This window comes from Ornithorhynchus anatinus, chromosome 15 (assembly GCF_004115215.2).
Source record: "Ornithorhynchus anatinus isolate Pmale09 chromosome 15, mOrnAna1.pri.v4, whole genome shotgun sequence".
Classification (NCBI taxonomy): domain Eukaryota; kingdom Metazoa; phylum Chordata; class Mammalia; order Monotremata; family Ornithorhynchidae; genus Ornithorhynchus; species Ornithorhynchus anatinus.
In genome coordinates, this window is record NC_041742.1 from 3255743 (window position 1) to 3274415 (window position 18673).

An 18673-nucleotide genomic window follows, 5' to 3' on the forward strand; every position below is an offset into this window, starting at 1 on the left:
AATTTGACTGATTCATTGAGAAAAAAGTCCCAAAAAGGTGTTTTGTTCTTGTCATTTGCTTGTTTTTTTAAGGTAGCTGTTAAGCGCTTACTATGGATCTGGCACTGTGCTTACAAGATGAACAAGTTGGGCAAAATCTCTATCCCACATGAGGCTCCACAAACCTAATACCCATTTTACTGAAGAGGTAACTGAAGTGTAAGCAAGTGAAGTAACTTGCCCAAGGTCATCCAGAAAGCAGGTGGAGGAGTCAATACTAGCACCCAGGTCCTTCCGAGTCCCAGGCCCAAACCTTAGTCACTGGCCACACAGCTTATCCAGGGTTCCTGTCCTTACACATCCAATGGGCTTCTGTCCGGGGCACCGAGCGGGCAGGGGAGAGTGGAGACCCCAAAGCCGTGGGCTCAGCATGGCTGTGGCCTCCCCATCCCGGGGCCCTGCCCCAGAGCTCCTGAATTTCTTATTTCTGAACCCTCAAACTGTTTATGTGCCTAACATTGTGTAAGCACTTAAGAAGTTACAAGATCACCAGGTTGGGCATAGGCCAATCCATTGAATGCTCACTGTGTGTAGCGTGCTGAACTAAGGCTACTACGTACCTTACACGGCCAAGGCACTAAGCAGGCCAAACCCTCTCGGAAATCTAGAGCCATCAAGCCAGGCAGGGGGCCAGACGAGGAAGAATACAACCTGACAGACACGGTCCCTGCCCACAGTGAACTTACAGTCTAGAGGGGGAAGCAGACATTAAATCAATAAAATTACCAATATGGACATAAATGCTGTGGGGTTGGCGGGGGGGGGGGGGAGGCAATGAATGAAGGGAGCAAGTCAAGCAGAAGCAAGTGGGAGAAGGGATGAGTAAGGGAAGGTCTCTTGGAGAAGATGAGTCTTTAATAAGGCTTCGAGGTGGGGAGAGTAATTACCTGTCGGCTATGAGGAGGGAGGACATTCCGTGGCAGGGTTGGGATGTGGGCAAGAGGTCAGCGGTGAGGTCAACAATACCGAGGTACAGTGAGGAGGTCAGCAGGTCCTGGCATAACTCAGGAAAGCTTCCATTTCACCGTTTCCTCTTTGGATGCAACCACATCCACACAACTGCGGTGACTCAACAGAACATTTCCATCTTCATCCATGGGACATTGCCCCGAGGTCATCTGGTTCACAGGTAGGGTTCACTCTGATACAACCAAGCAACATGGCATCTCCTAGGGGATAGAGCCCGGGCCCAGGAGTTAGAAAGACCTGAGTTCTCATATCAGCTCCGCTGACCACGTGACCATAGTTAAGTCACTTTACATCTCGACCTCGGGTAGCTCATCTGTGAAATGGGGATTAAGTCTGTGAGTCGCATGAGGGACGGGGACTGTGTCCAATACGATTAGCTTGCATCTATCCTAGCATTTATTACAATCACCCATATTTACTAAGCATTAAGTGTGCGTAGAACACCATACTGAGCCATCGGGAGAGTATGATCTGAGTCAATAGACACATTCCTTCTCCACAACCAGTTTATAGAACTGAGTGGTACAGTGCCTGGCACATACTAAGTGATTAACTTAAACCATAAAAAAAAAAGGACTAAGCCAAGAGCAAGATCTATCTGCGATCCATCCTGGACTGGTGAGAAGCAACTGATAAAAATTGAACGTATTGATTTGAATGCTGGCCTTTGTAGTAGCAGCGTCATACCTGCAATTCCACTCAAGTTATCACTCGCCATATGAAGTTACATATTGACATGTACATATTTACACTAATGCTGTGTATATACCTGTAATTCTATTGATTCACATTGATGCTATGGATGTCTGTTTGTTTGTTTTGATATCTGAGTCCCCCCTTCTAAACTGGGAGAGCCCAGTGTGGGCAGGGACTGTCTCTCTTGCTCAATTGTACTTTCCAAGCACTTAGTACAGTGTTCTGCACATAGTAAGCATCAATAAATACAATTAAATGAATGAATCCATGCTCTTTTGGATTTTTTTCACAATCAAGTCCAGCCCCCAAGCAGCCTTTGCTTTGTGAGAAAACGGTACTTCATCTGATTTTCTTCAAGAAGATTTATAAACAATTATTAATGCTGGAAAGCTTTGAATCCATGAAGGAAAAAACCTGCATTATGAGAGAAATTTTTAGAAGAGATGCTCAAAGTACATTACTAGAGAGAAACTTAGGGGTGTGGAAGAGGAAAGTGGGGGTGTTGGATGGTCCTTACTTGGATACTGGCAGCGAAGCAGGGATGTTGAATGGTCCCTCCCTAAGCCAGGGTTTCTGGGGATCAGAGTGAGTCCCTTGGAGGTCCACTAGCCCATAATTCCTCCAAGTGTTCTGGTGCCGCTTTCAGAGACAGAGTCCTGGCGATCACAGACCATGGATCTGAAACAAGAACCTCACTGCTCACTCTCTCACAGCAAGGTGCCTCGCAGGGTAATCTAAGGCATCCTCGAAAGCGCTTCACAACTTATGCATCTAGAGTTTAGGCCCAACCTTGAGAAGCCTTGAGGTCTAGTGAAAAGATCTGGGACCCTTGAGTCAGAGAATCTCAGTATTAATCCCATCTCCTCCACTTTTCTGCTGGGTGACCCTGTGCAAGGGGCTTCGGTTCCCTCATCTAGAAAATAGGCATTAAGACTGTCAGTCCCATAGGGGACATGTGAGCAGATATAATTAGCTATCTCCAATGCCTGGCAGATAGTAAGCTCTTAAATAGCACAAAAAAAGCCCCTTGGGAACTTGGTGATCAATGCCCTTCACCACCAACCAAGAGCTAAGTAGTTCATCCCATCAGAATCACTTTCCCCCACTGTGTCACCAGAAAGGTCAGGGGGGTTGGTGCCTCCATGGCTGATACTCCTCGAGGACACTAGAGCTCATTTTGAACAACTTGTCCTCACTCTCAATAGCTACTCTAGTCCCTAAGCTCTTCCTCTACACTCTAAGCCACTCTTTTAGATAGCAAATGCCTCCCCTAGCCCATAAGCTCCTCCCCTAGGTTGTAACCTCCTCCTCAAGACTTTAAGCTTATTCTCAATTCTATAAGTTCCTCTCTGAGGCTGTAAGCTCCTCCTCTGCTCTCTGAACTCCTTCTTATAATCTAGAAGATTATCCATTAGTCTATAGACTCCTCCTCTAGTCTATAGGCTCCTCTAGTTTTTAAGTTCCTTTATAAGATCCCCCTACTTTGTAAGCTCAAGGCATCTACCCCAGAGATTAGTACAGTGCACAACAGAGCAAGCACTTAACAAATACCACGATGATTATTATTAAGTGGCTGATCTGGGAGCTGTGATGAGATGAGGTTATGCTCATGCCCAAAGTTGCACAGCAAACCAGGGGCACAACTGGGATTAGCATTTCCCAGACAGCCATACGGTCACTGCCACATGGTCAACCCGGGGACAACGCTCAGGGAAGATATGACTCCAAGCAGAAGCTGGGGACAGCAGCACAGAACTAAGGAATCCACCTCAGAGAAGTAGAGGGAAACCCGAATCCAAAAAAAACCCAAAAGCCTTTTTCTGTTTGTTTTGTACGTGATCTGTGAAGCGCTTAGTACATGCCAGGCACCATGCTCAGACCTGGACAGATAAAAGATCATCAGGTTGGACACTGCCCCTTTCCCACATGGGGCTCACAGTTTCAGTCCCTGCTTTCCAGATGAGGTGACCGAGGCCCAGAGAAGTGAAGTGACTGGTGCGCTGTCACGGAGCCATAAACCAGCAGAGTCGGAATTAGAGCCCTGGTCCTCTGGCTCCCGAGCTCGGGCACTGTCCACTGGGCCCAACTGCTTCTCACCAACAGGAGTCTTGGGCTCCACATCAACCTACCAGCACCACCTGCTGAAAGCAGAATTCTCCAAGTCCCCTTGACACCCACTACAGATTGGAGAGATGCCTCCAAAATACAGAAAGATCTGTCAGGAGGCTAGTTTGTACTTACACACCACTAAGAATCTTGCAATCCACTCAATGGCCTCGGGAGGTCGACCCTCTGCTCTTACCCCCAACACTGTGTTCACTTGTATATATTATTACCCTATTTATTTTGTTAATGAGGTGTTTATCTCCTTGATTCTATTTAGCTCAATGACCTTGTCTTATTTTGTTTTGTTCTGTTTTGCTTTGCTGTCTGTCTCCCTCATTTAAACTGTGAGCCAGTCACTGGGCAGCATTTGTCTATCTGTTGCCCAATTGTACATCCCTAGCGCTTAGTAGAGTGCTCTGCACATAGTAAGCACTCGAATACTATTGAATGAGAACTATTGAATAAATTGCAAACTCTGAAGCAGCTGCCTTTTTTACCATGGAGAAGCTCAAATGCTCCCTTTGCAGAAATCTCTCCAGACTCACTGTACTTTTCAGTTCTGTGATGCTAAAAACTCATCCACTTAAGCAGCAACATTACATTCTTGGGATACACACACCATTTGGGTCACAAAAAATATTATACAGAACCCATCTGAGGGCTCTGATGTGGGGGAGGGGGAATTGGTCCATCAACCAATAGCATTTACTTACTTTTTATTCTGTGCAGAGCACCATACCCAATGCCTGGGAGAATAGAGTAGAATTCAGCTGATGCGCTCCCTGCCCTCCAAGAGACTCGAATCTAATGAGACCCTAAAATAAATCACAGAAAGAGGCAATCAGGAGACTTTAAAGATACATACTTAAGCTTAAAAATATGTCCTGAGAACTACTGGGGGTAGGCTAAGTCTCCAAGCACCAAGGTAATGTACAAGTGATGAAGTGTGGCCTGGCGGAAAGAGCGTGGCCCTGGGAGTTGGAGGCCCTGGGTTCTAATGCCAGCTTTTCCAACTGTTTCACCAACGGACAAGTAACAACTCTGTTCCACATCGAGTCCTGCCCCGGAAGGAGACCATCTGAGAATGAGACCATCTTAGAATGAGATCAGGTCCCCTCATCACCTCTACTGGGGGATGCGTGACATCCCATAAATCCAGACCCTATAAAACCCTCTGTACCTGCTCTGGCTGAGTTCCACAACACAGCTGGTTCATCCTGTCTAGCTCATTTACTGGTATGGTGAGATAATCCTCAAAGGAGAAGCTTCCTTCAAGGATGTTCAACCTGACTCAAGTTGTAACTGAACCGGCCTTTTTTTTTTTTAAAAAAAAAAAACACACTAAGTCATACTAAACACTGGGGTCAATACAAGCTAATTCCATTGGATACAGCCCTCGCCCTGCGTGTCTCACTGTCTTCATCCCCATTTTACAGACAACTTAACTGAGGCACAGCGAAGTGAAGTGACTTGCCCACGGTCATACAAGAGATAAGCGCAAGAGTCGGGATTAGAATCCAGGTCCTCTGACTCCTGGGCCTGTACTCTAGCCATTAGGCTATGCCGCTTCCATGCTTACATCAGTGCTTGGTACATAGTGGGCACTTAAGAGACATCATAAAAGAAAACAATGGAGACTCTCATTCATAGATATAAGGGGGAGATAATTCAGTCCCTCTGCACACTGTGCCAGCGATCTAGCTTTGTCACCGGGCAATTCCTAAGCGCACCCTGCATCGTTCGCTGTCAATGATAGCACCCGTACGAAGGAGATGGGTCCCAGCATTGCCCAAGTGCCTGTACAGAAGCAATCCAAGCATTTCATTAGATTGCTAAGGCTGGGTTTTAAAGCACTGTTACCCAAGTTGGCTTGGGACAAACCTCTCAGCAGATGGAGAAACTGCCCAGGATTGTTGGCTATCTTAATGTCACTAACCATATCTGACTCATCAGCTGTTTGGGAGAGAGGGGTCCATCTGAGTAATTTGTTTCATCCATCAGGTTGGAGGGACTCCAAGGCCAATTCAGTCAGGATGGAGAGGGGTGAGTCTGTGGCATTGGAATGTCTGTGCTGGGTCCCTGGGCAAGAACCAAAAGACTCAAGGGTGTTGGAGGGTCCATCTGGGGTGATTGGGGGAGAGTCAGGGGTATTGCATGGTTCATGCTTGGTCACTAGGAAGAGTCAGGGATGGCGAGGGGAAGTCAAGGGGCGGGTGGATGGCCTGTGCTGGGTCACTGAAGGAGAGTCAGGGGAGCTGAATAGTCCATGCTGGAGGGGGAAGTCAGGGGAGTTGGGTGGTCTGTGCTGGGTTACTAAGGGAAAACCAGGGACAGAGAGGGGAGAGTCAGCTGTGTGAGCCAGTCCTTGCTGAGTCACTGGAGAGATTCAGGGAAGTTGGATGGACCATGCTGGGTCACTGGGAAGAGACAAGGGATGGAGAGGGGACAGTCAAGGATGCTGGCTAGCTCGTGCTCAGTCCCTGGGGAGAGTCAGGGATGGAAAGAGGAGATTCAGGGGTGTTTGAGTCAGTAAAATCAGTCCTAAAGTCCTTATGTTCATTTTGTAATGTAATTGATTTCTTTGAACATCTGTCAAACCCTCTACACTGTGCACTTGTGAGTGGACGATGTGCCTGTTTATTGTTATATTGTACCCTCCTGAACGCTCAGCATGGTGCTTTGCACACGCAAAGTGCTCAATAAATACGACTGAATGAAATCGGGAGGGTCCACATAGGGTCAGTGGGAGAGAGAGTCAGGAATGTGGAGACTGAGGGGTGCTATACAGAGTGGACAGAGCACACGCCTGGGTGTCAAAGTTGTGGGTTCTAATCCCAGCTCTGCCACTCATCTGCTGTGTGAGTTCAGGCAAGTCGCTTCACTTCTCTGAGGGTCATTTACCTCGCCTGGAAAATGGGAATCGAGACTCTGTGACCTATGTGGGATTGGGACTCTGCCAAACCCCATCTGCTTGTCTCCACCCCAGGGCTTAGTACACTGCCTGGCACAAGGTAAGCACTTAAACACCACCATCACTATTATTAGTATTATAATGGACACAAATTCAGCAAGACAGCTCTCAAAACCGAGGAAGATCTCTGCCCCAAACACACATCGGGTCCCGCTTTTCCAGAACCCGCATCAGGGGTCCCTCTTGAAAGTAGTTTGTATCTACCCCAGGGCTTCGTAATGTGCCTGGCATACAGTAGGTGCTTGACAAATACTATGTCAAAGAAACAGACATGAAATCTAAAGCAGTTTTAGAAAAAAAATCACATTCCAGCTCCCTCGGGGCTCTTGGTTTCTCTCTCTCCTCCATCCGCCTCTCCGGAACTGCCCTCCGATTTCTCCTATCTTCCTTTCTCTGCTCTGTTCCCTCGATAAGTACCATCGATTGATTGCTTCTCCTTCCGGGCTGGGCTATTTTTATGGTACTTAAGTGCCTACTACATGCAAGGCACTGTGTTAAAGGATAGGGTAGATGCAGGCTAATTAGGTTGTACCACAAGGGGCTCACTGTTTAAGTAAGCAGAAAGTAGGATTTAATCCCCATTTTTCATCTGAAGTAACTGAGGTGCAGAGAAGTGAAGTGACTTGCCCAAGATCACACAGCAGACCAGTGGCAGAGCAGGGATTAGAACCCCTGGCCTCTGACTCCCAAGCCTGTGCTCTTGCCACTAAGCCACGCTGCTTAGATACAAGGTAATCAGTTGAGAAGCAATCCCATCCAATCTGGTACCCAGAATCTAAAAGAGAGGGAGAGCAGGTACCCTAGCCCCACGAGGAAACTGAGGCCCAGAGAGGTATGGGGAATAACCCATCACATAGCAGATCGGGAGCACCGGAAATGGAATCTAGAGCACCATAGCACAGTGGATGCAGCACCGGCCTGGGAGTCAGAAGGTCATTGGTTCTAATCCCCTCTCTGCCACTTGTCTATTGGAAGACCTTGGGCAAGTTGCTTCACATCCCTGTGCCTCGGTTACCTCATCTGTAAAATGGGGATGAAAACTGTGAGCCCCACGTGGGACAACCTAATTCCCTTGTATCTACCCCTGCGTTTAGAACGGTACTTGGAACATAGTAAGCGCTTACCAAATACCAACATTATTCTTATTCTCTGTGCCTCAGTTACCTCATCTGCAAAATGGGGAATAAATCCTACTCTACACCTACTTAAACCATGAGTCCTACACAGGACAGGTACTATGTCCAACCCGATTTGTTTGGACCCACTCCGGCACCTAGTGCAGTGCCTGGCACAGAGTAAATGTTGAAATACCACCACCATTATTATAGGCAGCCACAGCCATCTGTGCACCTGAAGCCCTCAAAAGCATCACAAGCATGGAAAACATCAGCACAGTCTCTGACTGCTAACCCCTCACCCCAAACCCTGCCTCACCCCAGGGTGAGGACCTTTCCAAATAGTCGCATTATCATCTGAGCCTCAGCTACTAACAAGTCTCAGACTCCCTGGTCATGCCTCCAACCCCAATTACTCCCCGGACCATTACTCCCTCTGCCCCGGGACAACCAGTGTTATTTAAACGACTATAATTCAGCCCCATAATTCAGAAAGCTCTTTGCTGAAACAACAAAATCAACCCCTGCCAGGCATTATCTCCTATGTGTCATCACGCTAACTGCCATGGTCACTCCCAGAAGCCACCACAACCCCCAACTCACCAGACCCAACCATCAGCTGTTCCCTGTCTCCCTCCCAAATGCCCACTGGGCCAGAAAGGGGCTCGGGTATCTTGTTTATGGTAGGGAGGGTTCAGAATCTTCACACTTTCAAGTCAGGTTGTTGAGAGGGTCTCCTGTCTCCATTAAGACAAGTGTCTTCTATGACTTGAAACACCTAAGGGGAGGGACCTTGGGCCTCCCCTGCCCCATCCCCTAAATCTCCACAGCTGTGGGTGCTCTAGGCAAAGATGGGGCCTAGGATGAGGAGGAGAAGGAAAATGAGATTTTTAAACTGCTCAGAGGGCAGAGAAAGTGTCTATAAACTCTGTGGCAGGTTCCCAAGAGTTGAGTCAAGTGCGCTGCAAACATTAAGGGCTCAATAAATACCACTGACTGATTAAGCTGATCACAATGACTGCTGATAAGGCTGGAGAATGAAAGGGCTTAAGGGTCACTGTGACCCTGGGGTTTCACACCTTCCCCCCTTTATGTTTCACCCTTTTCCCTCGCCTTCCCCACAAACCTGTTTCAGTCTCCTTCCCATGTTGCCCCCCACCCTCTGGAGGCTTGGGAGCTGCCCCAAAGGACTGCACCCAGGTTTCCTTGGAGGCCCAGCAGCCCCCCCCCCCCCCCCCCCGCCCATCAGTCTCTGCTCACATGGCCCCCAGGGCCTAGGTGTTCAGTCTAAACCCCAAACACCCCAACACCCTATTCTAACTGCTTAGCTGCTGAGGGTCTAGAACCAGATTTTAGTCACCCCCTCCCAGCACTTATAAACTTATTACCTGTCAGGCAATGTTCTAACAAATGCCATCATCATCATGTAACAAAAAACACGGTTATTCCTAATACTACTATGGAGAAGGAAGTAAGGAGTTGTGGGTGATATAGTAGGAGGTGGGTATGGCACAGGGTAAAAAGAGAGAGGGGGAAGATTTCTCACCCCTTAGACTGAGTCCCACGTAAGCTTGTGGTGGGCAGGGAATGTGTCCTTTTATAGTTATTTTGTACTCTCCCAAGTACTTAGTACAGTGCTCTCCACATAATAAACTCTTGACAAATTTGACTGAATATGGGGCAGGCCCTGAATCCCACCAAATTGATTTGTATCTACCCCAGTGCTTAGAAAAATACTTGATATAGAATAAGTGCTTCAACATATGAATTATAATAATAATAATTAGGGTCTTTGTTAAGCACCTCCTATGTGCCAGGCACTGTACAAATCAGGGTGGATATAGTTTCTCTCCCCATTTTCCAGATGAGGTAACAGGCACAGAAAAGTCGAGTGACTCGCTAAGGCCACACAACAGGTAAGTGGCAGAGCTGGAATTAGAACCTACCACCTCCCGACTCCAAGTCCTGTGCTCTGCCCACTGTGCCGTGCTGAAAGGAAGGGGGTAAGCCATTAGAAGGGGTGTGGTGTGGGTAGGGAGGTGAAGAGGGTTAAGGTGCTCGAGGGTATGGGAAGAGGTGACACAAAGTTGTGAGTTCCCTGGCAGTTCCAAGTTATTTTATATCATTTTCTTCCAAGCACTTAATACCAAGCTTTGCACAGAGTAAGTGCTCAAATATGGCACTGAATGAATGGGACATTTGTCAAGAGCTGTGTGACAATCTCCCTCCAGAGTACTGGAAGGTCTCTTTTAATCACTTGTATTTACTAAGCATTGTGTGCAGAGTACTGTGCTAAAAGTTTGATATCCATTCAACTGTATTTGAGTGCTTATTGTGTGCAGAGCACTGTACTAAGCGCTTAAAAAATACAATTTGGCAACAGATAGAGAAAAATCACTACCCAACAACCATCTTACAGTCTAAAAGGGGGGAATGTGAAGTGAGAAAAACAAGCCAAATTTACAGGTTCCTGCCTGTTGACTCCTAAGGCCCCCACCTGGTCTGGGGGTCACACACGCCGGGGTTTAGGGGGCAGAATGGGGTTTAGACACAAGAAACTGGGAGGTAGGTGGTGGTGTCCGCTTACCTTGACAGTGGAGTTGAGCTCCCTCGGAGAAAGCAGCCGTCACCATGGCCAAACTCTACGCTCTGACCTTTTCAGCATTCCCGCTGAGAGCAGTGCACGGGATCTGGTGGGCGGAGCCTCAGAGTGCTAACACCTGTGAGACACATCAGCTACTTAACCCTTGCCTGGAAGGAGCTGGTCTGACCTGGAAAACCCTCTCTGGACCCTGGCAGGGGTTTAATATCTCAATCTCCCTCCTGAGTACTCTGACTCTCTTGGAAGGTCTATCTCAATTGGATTTATCAAGAACTGTGTGCAAAGTACTCTATTAAGTGGTATGCATTCATTAAATTCAAGTACATTTATGGAGTGCTAATTGTGTGCAGCGCACTGTACTAAGCGCTTGGAAAGTACAATTGTCAGCTGTGTGACTGTGGGCAAGTCACTTAACATCTCTGTGCCTCAGTTACCTTCTTTGTAAAATGGGGATTAACTGTGAGCCTCACCTGGGACAACCTGATTACCCGGTATCTACCCCTGCGCTTAGAACAGTGCTCTGCACATAGTAAGCACTTAAATACCAACATTATCACAATTCTGCAACAGATAAAGATAATTCCTACCCAACCATGGGCTCACAGTCTAGAAGGGTGGAACGTGCAGGGAGGAAAACAAGCCAAACTTTCAGGTTCCAGCCTGTTGACTCTTTAGGCCCCTACTGTCTGGGGGTCACCCACTCCGGATTTAGGGGGTAGAATGGGGTTTGGACACAAGACACTGGGTGATAAGCGCTGGTGTCTACTTACCTTCACCGTGGGGACGAGCTCGCTGGGGGAAGGCCGTGTCACCATCGTGCTGGCAGCCAGGCACGGGATATGGGGGGCGGAGCCTCAGAGTGGTAGCACCTGTGAGACATCAGCCACTTAACCCTTGCCTGGAAGGAGGGGGTCTGACCCCCCAAGACCCTCTCTGCACCCTGGCAGGGGTTTAAAACCTCAATCTCCCTCCTACTATTTAACTCTATCTTGCAAGGTCTTTCTCAATCAATTGTATTTACTGAGAGCTGTTTGCAGGGCACTCTACTGTTCGGTAGTCATTCAAGTGTATTTATTGAGCAGTTATTGTGTGCAGAGCACTGTACTAAGCACTTGGAAAGTACAATTTGGCAAGAGACACAATCCCTACCCAACAGCGGACTCAAAGTCTAGAAGGGGTGAACATGCTGTGAGAAAAACAAGCGAAACTTACAGGTTCCTGCCTGTTGACTCCTAAGGCCTCACCTGTCTGGGGGTCACCCACCCCGGGATTTAGGGGGTAGAATGGGGTTTGGACACAAGAAACTGGGTGAGAGGTGGTGGTGTTTGCTTACCTTGACAGTGGGTTTGGAGGTTCCTCAGAGAAAGCAGCTATATCATTGCCCAGCTCAGAGCCCTGACCTCCTCGGAGGTCCCACTGAGAGCACTGCACGGGATCTGGTGGGCGGAGCCTCAGAATGGTAGCACCTGTGAGACATCAGCCACTTAACGCTTGCCTGGAAGGAACGGGTCTAACCTGGAAGACCCTCTCTGCACCCTGGCAGAGGTTTAATACCACCATCTCCCTCCTGAGAACTCTGACTCTCTTGGAAGGGCTTTCTCAATCAATTGTTTTTACCGAGAGCTGTGTTTAGAGCACTGTATTAAAGTGCTTGGTATTCATTAAGTTCAAGCATATTGAACATTTACTGTGTGCAGAGCACTGTACTAAGCGCTTGGAAAGTGCCATTTGGCAGCAGATAGAGATAATCCCTACCCAACCATGGGCTTGCAGTCTAGAAGGGGGGAATGCGCAGGGGGGAAAAAAAAAAGCCAAACTTTCTGGTTCCTGTCTGTTGACCCGGGGTTTAGGGGTTAGAGTGGGGTTTGGACACAAGAAACTGAGTGATAAGTGGTGGTGCCCGCTTACCTTGACGGTGGGGTTGAGGTCCCTCAGAGAAAGCGGCTTCAGCACTGCCCGGCTCAGAGCCCTGACCTCTTGGGTGGTCTGGTCCCTGAGAGCACTGCACGGGATCTGGTGGGCGGAGCCGCAGAGGGGTAGCACCTGTGAAACACCAGCCACTTAACCCTTGCCTGGAAGGAGCGGGTCTAACCTGGAAGACCCTCTCTGGACCCTGGCAGGGGTTTAATACCTCCCTCTCCCTCCTGAGTACTCTTTGACTTTGTCTTGGAAGGACTTTCTCAATTAATTGTATTTACTGAACACTGTGTGCACAGCACTGTACTAAGTGTTGGGTATTCATTCAATTCAAGGGTATTTATTAAGCACTTATTGTGGGCAAAGCACTATACTAAGCGGGAAAGTACAATTCAGCAACAGATAGGGACAATGCCTACCAAATCACAGGCTCACAGTCTAGAAGGGGGGAACGTGCAGGGAGAAAAACAAGCCAAACTTTCAGGTTTCTGCCTGTTGACTTCTAAGGCCCCACCTGAGAGTCACCCACCCCGGGGTTTAAGGGGTAGAATGGGGTGTGGACACAAGCAATTGGGTGGTAGTCTACTTACCTTCACACTGGGAATGAGCTCCCTCGGATAAAGCAGCATTTATTCATTCATATTTATTGAGCATTTACTGTTGGCACAGCACTGTACTAAGCGCTTGGAAAGTACAATTCAGCAACAGATGGAGAAAAATCCCTACCCAACAACAGGCTCAAAGTCTAGAAAGGGGGAATGGGTCCTGAGAAAAACAAGCCAAACTTTCTGGTTCCTGTCTGTAGACTCCCAAGGCCCCACCTGTCTGGGGGGTCACCCAGCCCGGGGTTTAAGGGGTAGAATAGGATTTAGACACAAGAAACTGTGTAGTAATCCCGGGTGTCTGCTTACCTTCACAGTGCTGTTAAGCTTCCTCGGAGAAAGCAGAGTCACCATGGCCAAACTCAGAGCTCTGACCTTTTGAGCGTTCCCGCTGAGAGCACTGCACGGGATCTGCTGGGCGGAGCCTCAGAGTGGTAACACCTGTGAGACACATCAGCCACTTAACCCTTGCCTAGAAGGCGCGGTATGACCTGGAAGACCCTCTCTGGATCCTGGCAGAGGTTTAACACCTCAATCTCCCTCCTGAGTACTCTTTGTTTGACTTTCTCTTGGAAGGTCTTTCTCAATCAATTGTATTTACTAAGCGCTGTGTGCACAGCACTGTACTAAGTACTTGGTATTCATTCATTCAATACAAGCGTATTTATTGAGTGCTTATTGTATGCAGAGCACTGTACTAAGTGCTGGGAAAGTACAATTCGGCAACAGATAGAGACAATGCCTACCCAAACACGGGCTCGCTGTCTAGAAGGGCCTGAGAAAAACTAGCCAAACTTTCTGGTTCCTGCCTGTTGACTCCTAGGGCCCCACCTGTCTGGGGATCACCCAACCCCGGGGTTTAGGGGGTAGAATGGGGTTCGGACACAAGAAACGGGGTGGTAAGCTTCGGTATCTGCTTACCTTCACGGTGGGGTTGAGCTCCCTCGGGGAAAGCGGCCTTACCAACTGCCGAGCTCAGAGACCTGACCTCCTCGGTGGTCCGGCTGAGAGCCCAGCACGGGATCTGGGGGGGGCGGAACCTCTGAGTGGTAGCACCTGAGACACATCAGCCACTTAACCCTTGCCTGGAAGGAGAGGGTCTGACCCGGAAGACCCTCTCTGCACCATGGCAGGAGTTTAATACCTCAATCTCCACTCCTGAGTACTCTTTCTTGGACTCTCTCTTGGAAGGTCTTTCTCAAATCAATTGTATTTACTGAGCACTGGGTGCAGAGCACTCTACTAAGTGTTTGGTAGACTACAATATAGTAGAGTTGGTGGACAGGTTTCCTGCCCACAACTTTCATTCATGCATTCATTCAATTGTATTTATCGGGTGCTTACTGCATGCAAAGCACTGTACTACGCACTTGGGAGCATACACTATAATAATAAACAGACACGTTCCCAAAGGAGCTTATAGTCTAGCTTCTAGCCAGAAGCCCTGAGCTGGAGACAATCCCCCCGTTCACAGTTGCACGGTTGCCCCGGCCAATTCCCACAGCCATGTGGGGCGGACTGGTGACTGGGTAGGGGCACTGGGGGGACTGGGACAACAGGGGGAATGGGAGACCGGGCCCCATCCCCCCACGGGGGCCACTAGGATCCTCTCCAGAAATGAAGCCTGCTGGTAAAAGAAGTTCTGAGGCCCGGTCCTGTCCCTCCTGGAACTCGAAAAATTGAGAATTCATCTGAGAGAGCCCATTCCTGTCAGAGATAGAGGAAAGCCAGGCCACCCAGTGGAGAGAGTGCCCATCCGGGAGTCGGAAGAGCTGGGTTCCAATCCTGCCTCTGCCACCTACCTCCTGTGTAAATCTGGGTTAAGTGACTTACCCGCTTTGGGCCACAGCTTCTTCATCTGTAGGATGGGAATTCAATACCTGTTCTCCCTTCTTTTTTATGTCATTTGTTCAGCACCTTACTATGTGCCAGGGACTGTTCTAGGCACTGGGAGGGATAAGATAATCAAGTTAGATCTAGTCCACATCCCACCTGGGGCTCACCTTCCTTATCCCCATTTTGCAGAGGAGGTATCTGAGGCACAGAGAATTTAAGTGGCTTGCCCAAGCTCATGCAGCAGACAAGTGGCGGAGCAGGGATTGGAACCCACGTCCTCCCACTCCCAAGCCCAGGCTCTTCCTGCTAAGCCACACTGCTTCTCTATGCCACCACACTTATGATGGTCATGTGGGAGAGGGTGGGGGCCAACTGGTTTCTCAACAGATTTCTGTTCTCTCCCCTTTTCCCCTGCCCTAGAGGAGTGGGGGGGTTCGGCTTGACAGGCTGGACCCCATTAAAGAGGGCACACGGTAATTACTCTAGATTACTGCATCAACCTCCTGTCCGACCTCCCAACCTCCTGCCTCTCCCCACTCTAATCCATACTTCGCTCCGCTGCCCGGATTATCTTTCCACATAAACTTTCAGGATGTGTCACCACCCCTCCTCAAAAATCTCCAGTGGTTGCCCATCCACCTCCCTATCACATAACAACTCTTTGCCCTTGGGTTTAAGCCTCTCCATTACCTTGCCCCCTCCTCTCCTTCTACGAGTTAGCCCACACACTCCGCTCCTCTGGTGCCACTAACCTTCTCTCTGGGCCTCCACTTCGCCTGTCTTGCCGCCGAACCCTGGCCCTCCTCTTACCTCTGTCCTGGAAGGCCATCACTCCTTGAATCTGCCAATTACTCTCCCTCTCTTTCAAGCCTCATTGAAGGAACATCTCCAAGAGGCCTTCCCAGACTCAGCCCCACTTTTCCTCATCTCCCACTCCCTTCTCCGTCACCCTTGGCTTGCCTCTTCCCCCATCTCTCCGCCCCATGGCACTTGGATATCTGTCACTTTATTTATATCCCTGACTTTATTTGTATTGATGTCTATCTTCTCCCTTCTAGACTGTGAGCTCATTGTGGGCAAGGACTATCTCTCTCTATAGCTGCACCGCACTTTCCCAAGCCGTTAGTACAGTGCTCTGCCCACAATTAAGCACTCACTAAGTATGATTGAGTGAATGAATGATCAAAAGAGTTTAATTTACGCAGACCACTTTCCCGAGAGCTTGGATGAATTCAACAGAGCCACTAGACTAGACTCCTGCCCTCATGGGCCTTACATTATACCGGTGGGAGGTGGACACAAATTAAATTACAGGTAGGGTAATATCTGGGGCATGAAGGTGTTTGTGTGTGCGTGCAAGTGTACCAACATGCAGAGGCACACATCTGGGGTATCTGTGCATGGATGTGTGGTTATTTTGAGTTGTCTGTTTCAGAGGAGCCACTATATGCCCATTCATTCATACCTATTTACTGAGCATTTAACATGTGCAGAGCACTGTATTAAGTGCTTGGAATGTACAATTTGGCAACTGAGAGACAATCCCTGCCCACTGACAGGCTCACCATCATGTTGTGGGTATCTATTCCACGACCTGGGTATCAGAATAATAATGATGGTGATTTGTTAAGCCTTACTCTGTGCCAAGTACTGTATTAAGCAAGCTCATGGGTTTTAATCCCAATTCCACCCTTTATCTGCTGTGTGACCTGGGTAAAGTCACTTCCTTTGCTCTGTGCCTCAATTATCTCATCTGTAAAATGGAGAATAAGATGTGGGTCAGGGAGTGTGTCCATCACAATTTGCATGACCACCCCCCTTAAAGCTTAGTACCCTGCCTGGCACATTGTTCAAGCATCCCCAAAGACCCCAATTCATTAAGTCCAGCTCTGCCCTGTGACTGCTGTGGGACCTTGGGCAGGCAACAACTTGTTTGGGCCTTAGTTGCCTCATCTCTCAAATGAGGATGGAGATGGCAGGGACCCATGTGGGCCAAGCACCATCTCAAATTTAACTGTTGCCTTGTATTGATCCCTGTGCTTGTGGTGGGGGCCTATCCCCTGCTGAGCACTTTACAAATACCCCAATTATTACTATTACAATAAAACAGAGTTAGCAGACATTACCACCCACAAGGAGTTTACAGACTAAAGAGAGGCATGAATATAAATGACATATCCTGGAACCTAGTAAGCATATAATACAACAGTTACTGTGATTAGTATTAGAAAAGGGGGAGAGGAGAGGTGAGATCCAGAGAGAATAAGGTACATCCCTAAAGTCACACAGCAAGTCACTTAAGTACAACTGATTGACCTGCTAGTGGAACCTGGGACAACCTGGCCCTTGAGCCACTACCCACCCCTATGCTGTGTTCCCCTCTCCCCATCTCTTGGGCCTAGAGGGTCCCATCTTACTCTATTTTAGGCCAGCAGAGTTGACAGGAACAGGGAGAAATGAGACTCCCCCCCGCCTCCTCAAGATCCACTCTTCTGGGCCCTTCCTCTAAGAGACCCTCAGGCTAGGTGGGAAAGAGGGAAGGAGAAAAAAGGGTGTCCTTACCACCCTCACCTTTGAATTCTACAGGTTCCTGCCCCCTTACCCTGCCTAGGGATAGACTGAAGTAATGAGGTGTAGGGGGTAGGGAGGGTGAGTGCTAGATTGCTTATGAAGCACTTAGAAGCCCATAGCAGGCCTCCTGCTCGGAATACACAGCTGGTACCCCCACCTTCTAACCTTCCTGGAGGGCAGGGCCAGCTGCCAGTGACTCACATTTGGGAGTGATGAAAACCACATACATTTTATTCCAGATACATCTGGCCTTACAGAGTCTAGGCCGGCAAGGGTAGGGGGGAGGAGGAGGAGGGGACCAGACTGTGCCTTTTCCTTCAGTGAGGGGGGGAAAAACCACTTTGCATCTTCCCCCTCTGCAATTTGCTACTAGTTCTCCCACCCCCCTCCTGTGGCTGCTCCAAGGATGGATGACACACAAACATACACAGAGACACACACACACACCCACACACCCCCAACTGTTAACTCCTCTATCCCTATACCCACTCCCCCAGAGGCACCCCCCTTGGGCAGTGACGGGAGTCTGTACTCTTGAAGCCAGAGGTGGGCAGAAAACTCGATGCAGACCAGACCAGGAGGAAGTCACGCTGACTATAGAATTAAGGGCCCCAGGCAACTTCACACCCGCTCAGCAGTCTGGCACCAGAGCACCTGTCCAAAGCTCTAGACCCCTGTTTCCATAACCCGTCAACTGGTCCAAAGTGGGGCGGCCCCTCTGACCCTGCACTGTCCCGACCCTAGCTCTCACAACACACACACAAAAACAAGTACATCCATCACCTCTTGGAGTGGCCACAAGGTAGTTTGGTACCCATGATGCAGTGTTTGACCCTTAACCACCAAAGGAAATGGCATCGTCTGGAGGGAGGTTATACAGTTGTGGGCTTGGGGAGGGGCTGGGGGGGGGGGAAAGAGGCCCGTGGGGCCAGCTGGCAGCAGCCTGGTACCAACTGATTCCTTCAGGGTGGGGGCAGCCCAGCACCCTCGGGATCCCAGGAGTGGGGGGGGTGAGTCGTCCACTGTCCAAAGGAATGGGTGGTCCAGTTCAGGTCCGGGTTGTGGCATCCTGAGGATGGATGGGTCCATTGGTTAGCTGATGAGGTATGACCCAGCCTGCCTTTGGTGTGGGGGGGGGGGAGCGAAGAGTGCTTGCTCATCCCCCTTTGGTTAAAGACAAAGTATGGATGGGTCTGCAGCCAGGGAGCAGAAAGGGTTGCATGTTATGTAAGAGTGTGGCCAGGGGTCA

At 49.1% G+C, this 18673-nt stretch overlaps 1 long non-coding RNA gene across 1 annotated transcript; it reads right to left on the reverse strand.

Moving 5' to 3' along the window:
- Window positions 1–960: 960 nt before the first annotated feature.
- Window positions 961–10605, reverse strand: LOC114816884. The gene is made up of 3 exons (XR_003764687.2): window positions 10484–10605; window positions 4524–4625; window positions 961–1208 (listed from the first exon to the last, which is right to left on the reverse strand). It is a non-coding gene; the product is annotated as an uncharacterized LOC114816884 (long non-coding RNA).
- Window positions 10606–18673: the final 8068 nt, after the last annotated feature.